Here is a 19259-nt window from a genome sequence, read left to right as displayed (position 1 = left end):
GCAACTCCAAACAACCCGGGCAAACACGCTGCCTGATAAGTCGTGGATCAGCGCGCCCGCCCCTCTGCAGGGAGGAAGCCTTCCGGGGGCAGCCTAACCCTCTTCGCCCCCTTGCAAAGCGCTGGTGGCCAAGAAAGCGCCGTCGACAAACAGGCAAGAGGAAGGCTGGGCATCCGGCGAGAACCAGAGAAGACCACGGATTGTCTTCCTCCCGGAGGCCTTTAGTAGTTCGGCAGAGAGGGACAACCTGAGCCCTTTGATAGGCTATTTTCCCTTTCTCGAGCCTTTTTTTTTTTTCTCGGTAGAATTTCTTTCCCCCGGTATCTCTCTCCCCACTGATGTCGAGGGCTCAGTAAATGTGTTCGTGGGAGAGAGAACCCACTTAGCGAATTAATATTTGGAGTAGAATGAAAAGAATCATTTCCTCTCATCCTGTACTTATCCTGTACTCACAGGTTACTTCACCTGGAGCCCTGTCTGTGGGAGGACCCCCGCCCCACTTCCACCCCATCCAGCAGGGTCTCCTTCAGAAATTCTTTTCGTTCCATAGAAGACTAGTATTGAGGGACCTTAAGTTGGACACTTAAGCAGGTGCTGGAAAGGTAAGTTCCAAAGTTTTGTAGAGTTAGTCTCCCTCTTAGCTAGAGGCCCAAGAGATGGACTGAGTTACCTTCCTGGTTCTTTCAGCATTTTAATTTCTCTGTGTGTGCTCACACCCTCAGCCCCAAACATACAAAGACCTCAAACATACAAGAGCCCCAAACATACAAAACCATTACTTTCAGCTGGGATTAAGGTAGATCTCCAAGACATCCCCAACCTGGGGCTTCAGGATGTTGGGGACCTGTGAATGTTCGTGCAGTCAAGGTCTCTACAAAAAAGGATGTGCGAGGATTCCTCAGCTGAATATTCTCCAAAGTTAAGATCCTGAGGGTTTTAGGAACCTATCCTAAACAGAATGTGTGGGGAGAAATGGGGCAACAATAGACTGGGCTCTCATTCTTGCCAGTTCGGAGTCTCTCCACAATAGAGAGGCCTGTGGGAAAACATTCCACCTAAGTTTGAGGTCTTTAGTAGATCAAGGATCTTCTTGTAGTTCTGAAAATGTGTTTGGACAAATGAGGGAACCATCCGAGAAAGCACTTGACAAAACAAATAGTTATGCAGACCACATTCTTTGAAGAACAACTCAGAGAACATTTTAATTTAATATGTTTATTTATGTTACTCAATATAAGGAGGGGGGGAACCTGAGAAATGACTAAAGGGAATATCTGTGCCTTGAATTTAAAGTAGCTCCAATATTTTGCAATGGGGTTGCAGCCCTCAAAATCAATTGCCCGCCTGGGGCCTGCTTCTAAGTAGTGAAGCATTAGCTTGTACAGCAAGTGTGTCAAAGGGATGAGTCGAGAAAAGAAATAGGATGTGGGGCCAGGGGAGGGGAGGGGTGGACAAGGGGACAATATTGTTTAAAGAAGAGAGCAATCTACTCTTCTGAGAGTTTTTTCTTCCAGCAGTTTTCAGGAACCCATTGCCAGACATTTTCCCCAGAAATATTCCTGAAATACTGATGTACAATTAAATCACACCTGAAACTTTCCACTGTGGCCCAGTTTCCTGGCCAAAGAACTCAATGTTGCCAGCGTATGAAGAAGGAAAACCCACAATAAAATGGAACCAGAGGTTTCCAATAAATAATAGCTAGCAATTCTTATTGACATTAGTGGACAATGTACAGGAGAGTTTGAATAGTGCCTTAATAGAAAAATGATTATCATTGCTTCCCCAAAAATAAAAATCCCTTGTGGTTCATAAAATAAAGGAACAGGCATGTTTTTAAGCTAATGGGATCCAATACAATGTATTTAAATTTATCTCTCCACCACCACCACCCAAAAAAACCCCAATCACTAACCAGACTTGGTGCAGAAGACATGCATTTAGAATAGAAGCCGGTGGTTTCAGGAAATTACCTGATTATTAATATTATTATTGATTACCAGAACCGAAGTGACTTCACAGCCCTTTTGTACACCGCTTCACAGCCTGGCTTCTCCAAGTGGACTATCTCACCAATATCACTAGAAGAGAACAATAAAGTTCTTGCTATTGAAAAAAATGGTGAGTTATAAAACTTAGCCAAACTATTACAAATAATTCTTGAACTCCAGCTCTCCTTCCTTCCACTAACCTACTCTCCCAGGAAATGTCCCTCAAGAACAACTTACATCAGGAGGACACTGCCCTGAAAAGACACAACCCCACCCTAGGGACGAGTGTTTAAAAGATTTTTAAAAAGTGGGTTGACTGGGGAGAGGGGTATCCCTGAAACAGCGTGTTCACTTCCTGAAAAGAACTTTTACTTTCCCAGGATCAGCCTCCCTAATGTTTAAAGAGAACACGATCGGTCTATTTTGTTCTCTTTTAAATTCTTTTGAGACCTGGAAGGGGGGGGAGGCAAGAGGGGAGGGGAGTCGAAGAAAGATGAGAATTTGTCCAGTTATCTCCATTCGAAATGTCCCTCTCTCCGTGCCCGTGCCAGTTTTTTTTTTAGCCGGCCAATTTTATACATAACCACACCGTTCATCCCCACTGACATCACTACAAAGCGAAAACGCGGTCAATCGTTGTCAGCCCTTATCTCCCCTCCTCCCTTGCTGCAACCGAGGTCGCCAACCATAAGCCCGAGTTAGATTCGAACTGTTCCCGAAGTTAGAGCTGGACTGTTCCAGAAGCAGAAACCTGGGAGCCAAGGTGGCTTTTCCCTGACGGCTGAGTCGTGGGCGGAGAGAGGTGCATAGACCCTTTATTTTTTTTCCGCCTTAGATAGAGACTCAGGGAAGAAAAGCCACGTCCTCTTCCAGACTCCTTGGCTCCCTTGGTCTTCAGCCTAGGTTAACCTGCCCAGGGGATTTTTCCATACTCCTTGGGCCGAAGATACTAAATACTGGGAACACAGCGGACTTTCCTGTCCAGTCCACAGAAGGAAAGAAAGCAAAAAAGAAGAAGAAGAAGAAGAAGAAGAAGAAGAAGAAGAAGAAGAAGAAGAAGAAGAAGAAGAAGAAGAAGAGGAGGAGGAGGAGGAGGAGGAGGAGGAGGAGGAGGAGGAGGAGGAGGAGGAGGAGGAGGAGGAGGAGGAGGAGGAGGAGAGAGCAGAGTAAAAACTGGCAGTGGAAACGGGGAAGGCAAAGGAGTGAGCTGGGGGGGGGAGGGGGGAAGAGCCCTGGTAGCGCAGCAGATTAAAGCACTGTTATTAACACCAGCTGCCTGCACTTACTGCAAGTTCAAATCTCCCCAGGCTCAAGGTTGATTCAGCCTTCCATCCTTTCTAAGGTAGGTAAATTGAGGACCCAGTTTGTGGGGGCAATAAGCTGACTTTGTATAAAAATATACAAAAGTATGAAGGCTATTGCTTAACGCACTGTAAGCCGCCCTGAGTCTCCGGAGAAGGGCGGCATATAAATCAATTTTTTTTAAAAAAAGGAACCCCAAAAGCAAAGATTCGGAGCTCAAAAGAAGATTCGGGGTACCTTTGAAGAGGAGGGGGAGCACTCCTCCCCCTTCCCCTTCCCCTCCCCCCCCGCCCCAATCTCTGACAAGCTTGTCCGCGGGAGTTTGTGCAAGACGGATCGAGCGCAAAGAGGCTGGAGACTCAGGCCGGCCGCCTCCACGTGCGCCTCGCCTGGCCTCGAAGTTTCAGCAATGGCCGCGGGAAGGTGAGCGAACCCGGCGCTGGGAAGCTCCTGCCTTCTCGGGGAGAAGGAGGGGAAAAAAAAAAAAAACAAGGCTTATTAGCTGAGCCGCTCTAACTGCTCTCCGCCGTGACGTCACGGGGGCAGCCCAGCCAATGAGGGAAGCGCTGGCGCTGATATTAAGGGAAAGTTAGTGCAAAGCTAAGCGCTGGCTTCTTCTTCTTCTCTCTCTCTCTTTTTTTATTGTCATTGACATTTAAACTGTGTGGCAGATTCTTATGTAGAAAATTGGCGATCTGACTTGCCAGTGACCGACTCGCAGAGGCGGAATTGGGAATCCGCGGAACATGCGCCTCCGCCTGCCCTCCCGCTAACAGGTAAAACAAAAAAAAAAAAAAAAAACATTTGTTGCTCTTTATTCCGTCGTTTTCGAGAATTTGCAGAGGGGCTTCTAAAGCCATAGACTCCCGCAATTGTTTCGGGGTTGTTGTTTTTTCCCCCCGAATTTTCTGCCCGTCGTGGATGTTTACTTTTTTGTTTCTTTGTTTTTTGCTTTCGCGTCTGGAAGCTTTCTCCCTCTCTCACGCACAAGCATGAGCGTTTGCACGAAGATTTATTTGGCTCTCCTCTTCTGCCCGGTTGCTGATCTCAAGGCTCTTGTTAAATCTTTATGGCGGGAAGCGGGTGGGGGGGGTGTTGGTGGTTTGCAGTTGCTGCGACCCTTGTTTGACGTCTGGGCTGAGCTGGGCGTCGTCGGCTAGTCAACTTCTGGAGCAGGAGAGCTGCATGCGTGCCAATGGCTAGTGAAGCAGAGAGGCATTTTATCCCCCCGTGAAGCCCCGTGTCGTTGACTGGACAGGTGTAGCCCAAGCAGTGCAATTATAGTGGGAAGCGGATAGGAAGAGCCAGGAAAACGGCCTGGACCTTCCTTTGCAGTGGAGAACCGAGGCCAAAGAGGGGTGGGAAGACCGGGACTCTTTTCCCCGCCAAAGCACCACGGGCGTTGGGGAGGGGAGGCAAGCAGGGGAAAAGTAGTTGTTGCTTATTAAAGAGGGGAATGGAAGGTTTGCTACTTGAGCGAGCCCGGAGCCGCGGCCCTCGCCTTGGTGCTCTGAAGTTCAGGCAGGCACCGAAAGAATGCAGCGCGCATTGTTGGGTAGCATTTCCTATCCCCAGTCCGAGTGATTTGAGCTTTCCTTGGGAAAACCTAATAATTAACGATTCTCACTGAGGTAGAAAGAAAAGCGCTTCGGGTTACACGGGGACTCCGGCACACCCTTGCTCGCCTTGGGCTTCAGGCAGCTTAAAAGGGCTCTGCCTTCGGGGCCGCTGGGGAGTTTGCCGCTCATTTCGGGGGACGTCAAGAGAACCTCGCCTGGCGGGGAAACTTTGGCGGTGGGGTTGCTTGTTTTGAATGAATCCGAACTGGAGCCTCAGAGTTTTGTTTTGTTTTTTTCCTTCCGGCCGTTTGCCAACCCACCCCGTCTCAGTTCACCCACGTGTTCGGTCTCACTTGGGCTCTTCGGTTTGAGGTGATGGGTACATTTTCTTCTCAGTTCTGGGTGGTTCCCGTTTGGTTCGGTTGCTGCTCCAGAGCAATACATTCGGGACCCCGAAAGTTTCAAACAAGGTAAAAAGTCCCAGGTGCAAGCTTCACCCTGGCGCGTTTTTGCAAGCTTTCCACTACTGCTGCTTTCCACTCCCAGCCATATTAAAAGACTGAGGAAGGAGGGGAGAGTAAATACCAGGCGTCAGGGGTAACCTTGTTTTAGACCCTGGTCCACAAGTTAATTCCTCCAAAATCCACACCTCGAAGCCGACCTGCTGGTTCTGTTAAAGTTAGAACCGGCAGAGTGGAACACATAGAGTTGACCTGTAGAACTTTCTCCGGAAGAATTCCCTTTAGGTCTCAACCCTGAAAGACCTTCAAATCCTGTATTGCAAATTCTACCGCTCTATCCAGTTTCCTGAGATGTCGTCTCACCCCCCGACTTTAATTATCCCGGCTTGCAGAAAACACAGGTGGTGCGTTATGGTTGGAGAAAAGGGGGCAGCCTAGATACCGGCTCTGATTTCACTTGTCAACTGTTGCCATCCGGATAAGCTTTCTCGATCCGATGAATAGGCCGTGGAATCCCGAAGTGAAGGGGAAGTTTTTTTTAAAAAAAAGGCTGGGTATGGAATGGCGGAGGAATTTCTTCCCAAAAGGTAGTGTGAAGTCTCAGGTAGACTGAGAACACTGAAAAAAATGTACACAGGTAGGCCAGAGGCGAGCAGGAAGGCGTGTTTGGTTTTTATTTTGCTTTTCTGTTTTGCTGGCGGTGGCAGCTGCAGAAGGGAAGAATAAGAATGGAAACCAAAAAAATATATGAGGAAAAGGGGGAACCGTTTCTTGGGAAACTCTGTGCTGAGTTGCCGCCTTAAGCCCTCTTATCTAAACAGCAGCGTGAGTCGTACAGGAAGGCTATCTTCTGAACGGGTTTGGCTTAAGCCGAGCATATAGAGAAAGCTGCCCATCCCTGAGAATAAATCCCAACAAGGCTTCGAATAGTTTGTTTAGGATTGCAGCCCAAGGCAGGTGAGCTGTGTTTCAAAATCTAGATGATTGGGTGGGGGTACTTAATTAGGGGAAAAAAGGATTAGTGGGATAATGGCTTTTTTTTCCTCCTCCCCCTTCCCCCATTTTTCTTTCATTCACTCTCTCGGATGAAGTCTGCAGCCTTTCAGTTCTTACCATCTCTTAAGGTGCTTTGGAACAAAAAAAAAAAAAAATTAAAAAGGAGGGGAAAAGTCCACTTTAATCTTCTCCAGTAAATGGACATTCTGGATGGGTAATAAATCAAACACCCAGCCTCGCAGGTCCTCCTCCCTAATTAGAGATGTTTATTGGAGATTGTGTTTATCCAGCTGTCACGACGAGAAAAAGCTGTGACATAATTACCTCTGACCACATAGTCTTTTATATGCATATCTCGTTGACATCCAGCGCCATCCGATCGCATTAAAAACGACAAGATCAAAATGTTGATCTTCGCAGATGGAAAGTTTTCTCCACCTTTACCTTAATTGAAACTAGCTCTGGAGGAACGGCCCGATTCAGTTCCCACTCACCTGCACAAAAAGAACCATCCACCCACGCGCACCTATATGCATTTGTATATCTCGGTGAATGTTTTATTTTTAAAAAAAGTAGTTTGTGGGTGGAATAGAGTCAGAACTCCTGGCGTTTCCCCCCCCACTCCCTAGGATGCAAATGCAAACCCACTGAAAGCTGTCCGTTTCCAAATCCACGCAGAGAACAAGGAAACAAAACACTCAAGACGATCTTTGGGATTGATAAATGTAGGGTTGTCCAGCTGATGTTTTTCTCCGAACCACCCAAGCGATGCCTAGAAAGGAGGAGGTGGAAGAGAAGAAGAAAAAGAAGAGGCCGAGAATATCTGTCTTTGCTCCGGCGGAATGTTCCCTTTTTTTTTTTTTTTTTTTTCCTCCTGCAGCGCTCCGCTTTGGAGGAAAAGCCTGAGAATCGGCGGTGGCTGCAGTTCTGGCGAAGTCTCCCTCCGCCTTTTTTGAGCCGGCTCTTCTCTTCTGGCAGCGTTTGGGGAAACCATCTGCGTGTTTCTGTTACGCGGCGATGATAAGCTAAGAATTGCTCTGTAATTGAAAATATTTTTTTTTGTGGGGAGGCTGGCTTGACAAATATCAAGGGGGCGAGTCTTTTGATCCTTTCTGCCGCTGTGTTCTCCAGTCGCTAATAAAAGTCGCATTGAGCTCCTTAGTGCCTTGATTAACAGGCAGATTAAGTGCTTCGGGGAGGGGGGGGGCTCTGGAACAGCTTGTTCCAATCAATAGCGTTTAGAAAGGCCGTCAGGATGCGCTTTGCTGATGTGGTTTCTCGCGCCTCTCTTTTCCTCTCCGTTTTCACTTTTTGGAAGAATTTTCCGGGGTAACTACGGGTAGACTTTCTTCCCTGCAGTATGAAATATTAAACTTTCTTATGGTGGGGAAAAACAAAAAAGAACAAACACGGCGGTGGCTGCCGCCTCTTTTCAGAGTTCCCCAAGGCCGAGTCCTTTCTCCACTCCACCCCCCCCCCCGCCCTTCATTTTTCTCTAATCCTTGCACACAAAAGTGCCTTCCTGCAAAACGCCTAATGCAAAAAAAAAAAAAAAAAAGAGGTTAAATCGATTCCAAACTTTTTTTTTTTTTTTTTTTTTTTGCAGATTGTTGCTAAATTCGCCAAAGCTCCGTTTAACTCGGTGTCCGGCGCATTAGAGGTTTCAAGGGCTTCTCCCCCCCAATCGAAGTCGGCAGCCGGTGTCCTGAAGGCTGAGGCGTTGTGGAGCGACCCGTCAGTGTGGGTGAATCTCTTTAGTCTGAGACTGAAGTGGACAAGAGGACTTTAAGCCCTTTTCGGGGTATTTATAAAATAGTGCTTCACAAGGCAGATCTTAATGCAAGGAGACGATCTAAGAGCAGTTAATTCAGTGATTCCTTCTGAGGGGGCACCCCTCCCCACCCTTTAAATATATATATATATTTATTTAATAAATAGATTGCACTTCCTGGGATTCAATGACAGCACTGAAACAATCTGTATCAGTTATTCACACTTCTGTCTTTATTTAGCACTCGGGAGATAAACAAAGATGCTGGTCTTTCCCCTTCAGAGAGCTGCCAAAAGCTCTGAGCGATTCGCATTTTTAGCAGCAATTCTCGCATTCCCTGCTTTGCTTTGTGTGGGCGAGCTTCAAAAAAGGGGAAAGGAAAAACACGAAATCTAGTGACTGAGAGCATTCGCAGTAGTGCCGCAAAAGGAGAAACGATCGATCCACCTACCACGGCTGCTTTCCTTGATAAGGCCAGGGATCTTCCTCTCGCAAATTCCTCAGACGAGCTCCCACACCTGTAGGTTCAAAACGTGCAAGCCATTTCTGACCGACCAGCTTGGAATTTCACCTGACACTGACCGTCACATCCAAGACGCGGCTGTATCCCTTGACAAGCAAGGCGAACCTACCAGTCATGTCTGTATTCTTATTATTTTGCTGAACACGCAAGGCAGCCGCTCGCGGGCTTGGGAGGCGTGCAGCTGCTTTTCTCGGGCGCAAGAAGCCTTGGCCTCAAAGTCCCCCGCTGACCCGAAGGCTCCCTGCGTCGAAGCCGAGTCTGGCCCACTGAGAAGCTTAACTCTCAGGAAATCGGTGAGCCCCGGAGGCTCTGCCGCTCCAGGCTCCAATAAGCAACGCCTCCCTCCAGGACCTGATTGTTAGTGCCGGCAGCCGGGTGAGAGAGGCAAAAGCCGGGCTGCGATCCTAGGCGCGGGTTTTTGTTTTTGTTTTTTCTTTCCTGGGAAGAAGCCCTTCTGGATTCCTGGCACCGTCTCCGCTTCAAACGTCTTAAGGAGAAACCCTTAACGTCTTTTGAGAGCTTGTTCTCGGTGGCAGGCCTACTAGATCCCGGGGATCGGGCTGCCAGCCTGGTGGATCGGGCACGCAGTTGCCATCCAAAGGCTTCACCGTTAAAAAGCCTTTTCCACCCCCTCTTCTTGATCCAACGGGATCTCTTGAAGAAGAGCCCCTTTTTCTCTCCCAGGTCCGTTTCTCTCCGTTTCCGAGACGGGCCGGTCGGTAATCATCAATCAATTCCCCCTCCCCTCCCTTCGAAGCCCGCCAGTCCACCCACCCACCCGCCCCGCTCCTCGCTCCGTCGGTTCCTATTTGTCCCTGGCAGGAGGGCCGCCTGGGAAGGAGCGCCTGGGAAGCGAAGGCTGCCACTTCGACGAGCCCTCAAGTTCGGGGGCCAGCCCAGGCGCCCACCTGCCCAGACCAAGTCGGCCCGACTGAGTGAAGCTCAGAAGGGGGGGGGGGCTCTCGCTTTTGGTCCCCTCCCGCGCCCTGAACTGATTTTGTCTGCCCCTCCCCCCCTTCTTCTTCTCCTTTTGGTGGTTGTTGTTTTTTTAATGCCCCCCCCGCCCCTCTCAGGAACCGGAGTAACCCCGACTTAAAATGGCGTCTCCGGTCACGGCCTCCGTCTCCTTTGCCTCCGGTGGCAGGTAGCGTCTCCCACCTTCCTGGGCCGCCCTTGGCAACCGGGCGCCGGTCTGGGGAGTTGCTTGGGCCCACCCCCCACCCCCCACCCCCCACCCCCCACCCCCCCCCCCATATGGAGCAGCCCAGGCCTAGAGAACCGTCCTCAGATCCCACCTACCCCCACCTGCCCCCCCCCTTTCGGGTCTCAGCCCACGCGGCCTCCCACGCCCTCCCTGGCCCCTTCACTCACGCGCAAAGCACGCCCGGATCTCAGGGACTCCTCGCCCTCCGATCGCTGAAGTGCCGGGCTTCGGGGCTTAAACTCGCTCCTGAGGAACGTCGACGCGCGTCTATTCCGAAGTCAAGCCCCGCCGAGTTCAGGGGAAACTTCCCTTTAGGAGAAAGCGAGGATCTGGGGAGGGCCGCCTATGTTCCCAGCCCCATCAACCAAGTTCCCTTCTCACGCCCATTCCAAGCACCCCCCCCCCACCTCATGAACCGGCCTCTCCTTTCTTGAACCCTCCTTGTAAGGCATCCGGGCCCACGGACCTCGGCTGCTCTGCCTGGCCCTTTTTCCTCGCCTCTCTCCCTTCTTTTCACATAAATCCTGCTTTGCTTTCTCACGCCCACATTCTACACGCCTGGTGCTCTTCCTTTCCCATTCTCTTTCACACATGCACATTTTAATACAGGCCCTTCTTCGCCCTTGTTCTTTCCTCTCCTCCTCCTGCCCCCCCCCATCCTTCTCTTTCAACTTTTGCTTTCTTAGTTTCAGAGGCTCCTCCGCCTTCCCTCGCCCTCTTGTCCTCCGAGTCCTGATAAATCTGCAGCCATCCCAGGCGCCCACTCTTTTTATCGATCTTTTGTGGCCCTTCTCTCCCTCTCTCTCTCTCTCCCTCTCTTTTTCTTTTACTCAGACTTGCTTCCTCAGTTCTTCTAGTCCCTTTTCTGCAATGACGTCAGATTATTCACTATTTCCCTCTCATTATTTTTTTGTTCTAGTTCCCCCCCCCCCCTTTAAATCAGCAACTAAGAAAAGGAGACACACAAGGCCTTCTGTGCCCTGAGGGAAAATAGCAACAAGATTACGGCTTCTTTCTTTTGGAGATGAAGCATATAAGTAGGTGCTAATCCAAAGAATGGCTAATTGAATGGTTGTAAAAATGATATTTGCCTGAAGATCTGGGTAGGGAGCTTGTGGCTTCTCCCCCACTCACTTTCCTTTTTTCCCCCTCTCTCTCTCCTTTGTTATTGCTGTAGTTGTTGTTATATTTCTCAAAAGAGTTAACAATGTTTTTAAACTTAAAAAAAGAGAAACAGGGAAGTTTAATTCTTTTTCATAACATCAGAAGAGTCTAAACAAATCGCACACTCGGTAAACTCGTCATGGTAACCTCCACTTTATATTTTATTTTATTATTTTATTACAACACTATTTAGAAGGGCTGATGTCCTTTCGAACCACTTGCTGACTTAACAAGTTAAGTTTTGGAAAGGGGGAAAAAAGTCCAGGTTTTCTTAATTTAGGAGTTTTTTCCCCCTTTTTCCACCTTTCTACCAAGATCCTTGTTGAAAAGCTCATTCTAAAGTTTTCCTGAAGCTGGATTGAAAAAAGATGAATAATTTAACAATGAATATTAAATTGACTGGAGGGGGTTATCACCCTCACATTAAAGGGATTCAGATTTACTGGGGCTGATTCAAGAATAAGAGTGGAAAGTACCAAAGAGAAGGGGGGGGAGAACCAGTTCATTTTAAATAGATCTAAATTAGCAACCCGAACAGCCTTTCAGCACACACCAGCAACTCAGCCCAGGAAATTCTCAAGTTCCTACTTACCTTTACGGAAGTCCTGTTCGACTCTTACCCGGTGCCTCCCCCCTCCCCTCCTTTTCCACCATTATATTCGGGTCCGATTACAAACTTAGTCCCCACTCTCCAGTTCAGTGAGGAAAATACAGATTGCCTTAGGCCTAACTACGGTGGCTAAAGGGCAAGGATTGGTCCAGCCTGTCCGGTCCGCTCTTTTCTTCAGCAACTGAAGGGACGGAAGGGCTGATTGAGCACCCCCACAAAAAAAAAAAGACCTGGAGGGGGAGCTTAAAGAAAAAAAAATCAAGATCTGCAAATAAAAGGAAAGGAAAAGAGCCAGATTCCCCAACTTCCTTTTTTTTTTTTTTTTTTTTAAGATTTGCAGGTCACCCCACCCACCTTGGTTGCACAAGGACAGGCAGCCCCAGCCTGCAAAAAATCAGCCAGCACCAAAAGTTTGTCACGGAGAGATAAATCCTGAATTTCAATTCCAGCCTCTTCAATTTCTCCCTTTCCTTTCTTTTCTGTTCAATCTCCTCCCCACCACCCCGGCGATGGGAGGGGAGAAAAAAAAACAGCCCTAAGAGAACCAGAGCCCCACGGTTTAGTGGCCCTCCGCCACTAAAGCACTAAGGCACATAGGCAGGAGGAAAGGAAGGAGGCTGGAAGAAGAAGGAGAAGAAGGAGAATGAGGGGAGGGCCGGTTGGTTGGCTGGCTGGCTGGCTGGCCGGCCGCGGGCGGGGGCCCACCCTCGGAAGGAATTGCCCGTTGGTCTTTCCAGCCAGTTTTGTGCTCTTAGGGGCCGCCGCAGTTTCTCGGCCGGGCTGCAGATGACAGTCAGTGCATGACGGCCTGGCAGCCCATTATCCAGCTCCCATTGAGGCGTCTTTTCACTCCCATGCTAACTCCTTGGCAGAGTCGTTTGTCTCCTCATTGTACTTTCTGGAAGAATGCGATGCTTGTCAGGGCCCTCATTCAATCGCCAGCTACTTTATTGATGAGCTCTGACTTTTAGCACTTTTCACATGTCAAGAGAAGTCAAGTGTATGCGGGGCTACGACTTCATTTTATGCTTGGCGCGTTCGTGTGTCCCCCCCCCCTCCCCTCCTCCGCCTTTTCAGCCTCCTGGAATTTTGAAAGTGGGGGGAGGACGCGCCTTCCTCCTCTCTCTTCCTCCCTGCACCCCCGCCCCTCCCTCTCCCTTTATGCAAGAGGAAGTGCCTCCCCCCCACACACACACACCGCGCCCTCAACCCCCCGACCGCTCCCCATCAACGATCGGAACACCCTGAGCTCGAACTGGTGCTGCCGGTGTCACCTTAAATGCAGGCACGGAGGGGTTGCTTTGGAGTGTACTGAGGTGTATCCTAATACTCCGCCATTCAACAAATGAACTTGTGGTAGTGTGTGGCCAGAAGTTTGCCTGCCTTCGGCCCTCGGTTTTTCTGCCTGGGTGCAGACAGAAGAAACGGGACCGGAGATGAGATGCAAGATTGGGCCAAAGCTGATGGAAGCAAAAGACATGATCACACACAAACACCCATATTCACCCATGGGGGGGGGGGAAGAGAGATTTACTACTCCTCCTCCTCAATTCGCCTTGTCTTTTTTTTTTTTTTTTTTTTTTTGTAATGTCTGCGGCGGAGGGGGGGGCGAAGTCGAGGGAACCTTACAGCTCTTAGTCAACAAACGGCACGTGGAAGAAGTTTAGGCAAGGACTCTTCAGGCCCTTTTCATGAGAGCCCTCAATACACAAAGTAAATTGTGTATTTGCACTGCACTTTCCAGGCAGAAGGGAGAGAGAGCGAGAGCGAGAGAGAGAGAGAGAGGAGAGAAATTCCTTTCTCCATCACATTTGGAGAAAAAGGGGGAATGAATACCCACACATCCAACTGTAGACTTGGCTACCTCCAGGCGATTCCCTCTTGACAAAGCGCCTGTCTCCCAAATATTTATGTCGTTACCATCTGAATGTTATTTTTTCCTTATCTCCATTGTCTGGTGGAAGCTAACTGTTTAAATGCAAATGGGTCGCCTCTCCCTCCCTCTGCCCTCCCCCGCCCGCACCAACCACGGTCGCTTTGGAAAGAAAAGGGCACTCGTTTTTCAAGCGACATTATTTATTTACTCCGGGCCCTAACTCAGAGGCGAGGGGGCGGGTGTGAGCAGAGTTGATATTTTAGTTGCAGGCAAAGAGGCACTTTGGCTCTGGTAAATGAAAGCGGGGGGGGGGAGGCAGAGGAGGAAAGGAAGCAAAGGAAAGGGGAAGGGAGGGGGGAAAGAGAGGGAGAGAAACTTCAGGAAGGCCCCGGTGGTATTATTTTGGGATAACTTGAGAACAAACCAAGAAAATACCTCTCCAAAGCCAAAACGGCTAAGCTGGGCAACTGCCCTCCGCTCATCCTTGTTGTCCCCAAAGTTTCGGATCTGAGCTAGGAAAAGATAGAAGAGGAACCCAGGGCAAATGGGGGAGGGCGGGGGGGGGATCCAAGCGAGGAGGAGCGGGAAGGCGGGGGGGGGGAGAGAGAATGAGAGAGAGAGAATGAGAGAGAGAGAGAGAGAGAGAAGCCGGTGCATTCATATTCAAACAAATGGGCCAATTGAACCAGGCAGTGTGAGTGAACATCCAATCGGCAGCTGGGAGGCAATGGCGTTGCTTTGCATAAAGCAATATTTTGTGTGGGAGCGAGCCGAGCATTTGCATGCGTGGAGTGATTAGTGGGTTTGAAAAGCGAACCCTGGCTCAGCCTCATTTCCCGCTCTGGTTAAGGCGCGGGGAGGAAGTGTTTTGCTGGGAGATGATGACAGAGGTCAGCCTTTGCTAATGGGCCGACGGAGGCGAGGCAGAGACTAGGCGCACACGCACATTCATACCCTTGAACCATCCCCAATCAGCCTAGGTGTGCTCTGGCTCTCTCCCTCTCCACCACTCTCCCCGCCCCCCTCCCTCCTCTCACATCCTCTTTCTTCTTCCCTCTCCAGTCAGTGTCAGCCCATTTTATTGTCAATCTCTGTCGCCTTCCCAGGAACTCAAGATCACACAACCAGCAGCGTCACTGGAGAAAAACTCTTTTACTGGCAACCCTTTTTGAGACACCGCCGTTTCAAATCACGGGCGCTTTTTAAAAACTGTTGACAAGAGCTTTGACAACAAGACAGGATGCCTCAAAAAGGTGAGTCTACTTGTTTCTTCTCCTTAGGCTGCATGCTGCCTCCCACCTCCTGTCTGCCTTTCTCTTTCGCCCATTCTCTCTCTCTCTCTCTCTCTCTCACACACACAGAGGCATTCCCCCCCCCCTTTTTTTTCTTATCTCCACTTTTATATTCCGGAGATGATCCTGGGAGATGCATCAGTCTCAAAGCTAGCTTACTTCCTCCTCTTCTTTCATGCACCCTCCCCGCCCCGAAAACAATCTTGCCTGACGAAGCAATGGCTGCAGCAGGGCCGCCAGACTCCCTTAGCTGCCTTTGACTGGACAGTACCCTCCTCCCAGACTGGTCTCTTCTGACTAAGGGCGACAAGCTCGCTCGAGGCTTGTAGGGACTCCCAGAACGTGCGTGGTGGATGTGACCGGGTGCCACCAGGTTTTTCTGTTGTTGTTCTACTGCGCCCGCCTGGCGCTCATTCATAGATTGCTTTCTGTGAGGTGACTGGATCGATCCGAGTGTGGATGTCTCCCCCACCCCAGCTCTTTCCCCTTTACTTTTCTTGCTTTGTATTCCAATGAGGCAGGCGCCTGTGTCTTGTTTGGGTGAGGAAGGAGTCCCGTTTGGGGGGCTTTATTTATGGATCTTTTATTCATGTGCCTGGTGATAAGCAAATGAAAAAAAAAAAGAGGGGTGGGGGTTGGTGGTTGTAGCGTCACCTTCTAGGCCAAGTCAGCTCTGAGTAGTTGCTGTGTCCGGGATGGTCTGAGCGAGCCTAAAGGACTGTCACTCTCAATCAAGCAGCCCCCAGATCTCCCCAAACTTATCCGCCCGCAGAAGAAAAGGAACCAACAGAACTTTCTAACTTGACCATCACCTGGCTAGAAGTTCCAACTGTTTAAACAAAAACAAAGGGGGAGAAAAAGGAAACTGGAACCCATCCACCCCCCCCCCAAAAAAAAACAGCAGGAAAGAATCGAGTTCCCTTTTCTGCACCTCTTTCACCACCGGTTCTGTGAAATCGGAAATCTCCTAAATTTTGCGCTCCACAGAACTTGCGATCTAGTTTCGAAATGAAAGAGAGTTTCTGCTTTTTATTTCATGCATTGGATTTTTCAAATGAACATTTCCTCCTTGTCTGCTTGGATGTCTCCCCTCCTCCTTTTTTTTTTCCTTTTTTTCCCTTTTTTTAATTGTTCTCCCAGCCCCAGTGAAAATTCAGTACAGTTGTTAGGATGCTAGAAAAGTTTTCCGCCACTTCCCTCCCGCAGCACTTTAAGGCTATCGCTTCCTGCCCACGCAACATTGGTAGGGAAACATCTCATTGAAGTAAATGGCGCTCACTTTTTGAGCCAACCTGCACACGGAAATTGCTGCCTACCGGGGTCACTTAAAAGAGTGAAGGAAGAAGCAAATTTCTCTCTGCGATTTCTTTAAGGTCTCTCAAGGGAACGAAAAATCCACTGACCTTTGCTAAAACTCCTTCAGACCCGCGGCTTCCAAACAACAACAACAACAACAAGGGCAACAGCAACAAGGGACCCAACCAGCAGCACCACCCCCGGAGAGCAGTAGCGAAGAAAGTTTTCAAGGCTGGCTGGAGTTCTTGGAAAAACAGCGAAGCTTTTAAGTGGCGGCTGCGGGCTGCGGGCCACGGTAGGCCTAAAATAATAACTGGGAGTCTTTGGCGATATTTTTCTTTTAATAGTCGGCGACCTTTGCAACCGTCTCCACGCCGTTTGGAAATAGCGTTTGTCTTTTTGGCTGATTTGTCACGGGATTGTGAACATTTACCCTCGCAAGAGCCGACTGTGCTCGCAACAGCATCCTCAATTCGAACAGACCAGGTCCCGATTTGGAGGCGGTTTTTCAAGGAAGGCGGCGCAAATTAGGCCTAACCGGCTGGAAGGAGAGCAATAATAATAATAATAATAATAATAATATATTTTTTTTAAAAAAAAATGGAAAGCGAGAGCAGGAGGAGGACACCTGGGACTGGTGGAGGGCTGCGTGGCCCCGGCCGCCGCGGCGTCTCTCTCTCTCCACGAGCACAAAACGCAACGTGAGAAATTGGCTGCTTCGTGGCGAAGTGGGAACTGCTCCCCGATGGGGCTTCCGCGCGGGTGTGTATATATATATGTGTGTGTGTGGGTCGTGTTTTTCTCGTGGACGCCGCCTGGCCCTTGGATAAGCCCCGGCCTCAACTTTTCCCGGTCCTGAGGTGGGCGGCCGAAGAGCCAAGACTGTAGAGCTCCGAGAAGCCAAAGTTTCCGCGTGGATAAAGGCGGCGGCTACCAAACTAGCAAAGCCTGCCCCCCTCCCACCACCACCACCCCAGAACCTCGGTCGGCAGCAGGCTTAGCAGGGCAGAGTTGTTGGGGGAGCCGGAGGTGCAGAGAAGGGGGCTCCAGCTTCGCCTCTAGCTGGGCCAGGCCGCTAATCAGGTGCCTCTCGGCAGCGGAGTCAATATTTACCCCTGGAAGGTCCTTCACGCTGCGGGAAAGGCATCGCCGCGGTTCGCTTTCTTGCTTTTTTAAATGGCTTCGGGAGAGCCGTCCAAACCGGGCCCAGTTTGGACTCCGGCCGTCCGCCTTGGCCTCTTTTTCTTCCCCCGGAGAAAGAGTACAATGGATCTCTGTGGGGAAAAAACAGGAATGTAAAAAAAAAAAAAGGCTTTCTTTAAAACAAAATCAGGGGGAAAAAAAGCTTTCTAAATAAATAAGTAAAGAGAACGTGGGAGGAGAAGAAGGAATTGAAAGCGAGCACCGTTTCATTATTTTATCTCCTTTACCTCTCTCGGTTTTCTCTCTCCCCCCCACCCTACCCCCTTCTTCTTCTTCTTTTTTTTTTTTAAAAGAAAACCCCTCTTGAATAGCTTCTTTATTGTAATTGTCTCACCCCAATTGAGCACCCCACTGCGCTGTTGTATCTTTTTACAACCCTTAACAACTCGCACCAGTAACATAATTACCTCCAGATATTTATAACGAGAAATTACTTCTCTATTTTCCTCCTGCTAGGCTGGGAACCTAAAAGAAAGAGCTGGGATAAAATGCACACACATCAGGAACTACAGAACTTTTTTTTTTCTAATGTTTTGGAAGGAAGGAAGGAAAGAAGAAGGAGGGAAGGAAGGAAGGAAGGAAGGAAGGAAGGAAGGAAGGAAGGAAGGAAGGAAGGAACACCCACTGAAGTCAGGCATTGGGGCTGCCCAGATCCTGGGCCAAGGCAGGCCTAAGGCTGGGAGGAGAGGACGTTTCCTTGTTCTTTATACATGGAAGGGCTGTTGGTACCTTAAGCTGGAAACTGCCTTGCCCGAGCAGGAGAAAGCTAGATGGCTCTTGCGCTCTAGGTTTGGGGAGGGGGATAAAATGGAAGCCATTGTTTGCCTTCCATGAGCTTTGTGCTGGCAGTTCTCACCCCCTCCTGGTCTTACTTTTCAAAGCAGTGAGGCGAGGTAGACAGCGTGTGTCACAGTACAGTGAAAGGGGGGAAGATCTAAAGACCAGAAAGAAGTTAACCAGAATGGGTGGATTTCTCTCTTCTTTCCCTTTCCCTTCTCCCTGCTCTCTTCTCACTGAGGGAAAAAAGGGGGATGGGATTGTTAGTGCCTCTTGAAAAATTGTTAGGGGTTGTTAGTGCCTCTTGGGGGGGGGGGAAATACTTTCGGTTTTCTCACCAAAAAGTAATATCCAACTAATTTAAAATGCCTCAGGTGAGAGATTTGCACAAAACCGGAAAATGTCTTTCTTCTCCTGCTTTAGTATTTATTGTGGTTATTATATTATATTATTTATTATATTGTATCTTATATATGGTATCTTATATATATAGCAAGCGTTCCTTGTTAGACCAGAGAAAGTTCTGTTAGACCAGAGAAAGAATATGTTATATACTTGCTTCTATAAAAATCAACTCAAAGTCAAGTTGTTGGAGGGTGTGTTTGTTTATTTTTAAACAGCAGACATACCATGGAACAACATTTTGCATTCTTGCAAGAAGCACTCCAATATTATTAAGGAATGGGACTATTCCCAGAGAGTTTCAAAGTGAAGAAAAGCTGGACACATGAGTCTTTTGAACTGTTTTTCTTCTCAATCCATGCTTGCTGTCCACCTTTTCTTCACTTCTAAACTCTCAAGAATAGCCCCATTCTTGAATGGGGGAGGGTGGGGCAGGCAGAGGGAGGGAAGGATGGATGTAAACTAAACGGTCCTTAATTTTATTTTTCATGCACTTTTCTTCTTCATCCTAGTGGGAAAACTTTAATCAGCACTACACAGATGTGTGATTCCTTAAATTGCATGAGAGGAGAGTCCACTCATAAATCAGGCAAGTTTCAATCCCCTCCTCTTCTTCCTCCTCCTCCTGTGTTCCCCTATAGCATAATAATGTGAATGGGTCCATATTAGGGGTTAAAAGTGACTGACCAGTCTCTCTTCTCACATGGTAGCTGATGTATTGAGTGAGCTCAAGAGTTCCTCAGAATGTGATTTCTCTTGCATGGTTACATGAAAGATTCAGTGATTTGTTATTAAAGATATCAGGGTTGGGAGAAAACAAACAAATAATAAA

General features: G+C 48.8%; 2 long non-coding RNA genes across 10 annotated transcripts; one reads left to right on the top strand and one right to left on the bottom strand.

Annotated features, from left to right (window-relative positions):
- The first annotated feature begins 3590 nt into the window (after positions 1-3590).
- On the top strand, positions 3591-19035 carry LOC148116484 (uncharacterized). Of its 8 annotated transcripts, XR_015729783.1 has the most exons (6): positions 3591-3716; positions 3965-4069; positions 7190-7348; positions 7916-8110; positions 14564-14710; positions 18940-19035. It is a non-coding gene; the product is annotated as an uncharacterized LOC148116484 (long non-coding RNA). The 8 variants fall into 8 exon arrangements; XR_015729777.1 differs by lacking the exon at positions 3591-3716 and having other exon boundaries at positions 3867-4069; XR_015729780.1 differs by lacking the exon at positions 3591-3716 and having other exon boundaries at positions 3868-4069; positions 7916-8049.
- Positions 8292-12253, bottom strand: LOC117665384 (uncharacterized). Of its 2 annotated transcripts, XR_015729788.1 has the most exons (3): positions 11936-12253; positions 9975-10116; positions 8292-8598 (listed from the first exon to the last, which is right to left on the bottom strand). It is a non-coding gene; the product is annotated as an uncharacterized LOC117665384 (long non-coding RNA). The 2 variants fall into 2 exon arrangements; XR_015729785.1 differs by lacking the exon at positions 11936-12253 and having other exon boundaries at positions 9975-10721.
- Positions 19036-19259: the final 224 nt, after the last annotated feature.

Source organism: Pantherophis guttatus, chromosome 1 (assembly GCF_059756535.1).
Source record: "Pantherophis guttatus breed Tessera chromosome 1, ASM5975653v1, whole genome shotgun sequence".
In the NCBI taxonomy this organism is placed as follows: domain Eukaryota; kingdom Metazoa; phylum Chordata; class Lepidosauria; order Squamata; family Colubridae; genus Pantherophis; species Pantherophis guttatus.
The sequence above is the reverse complement of the archived record's forward strand: the minus strand, read 5'-3'. Positions and strand labels throughout refer to the sequence as shown.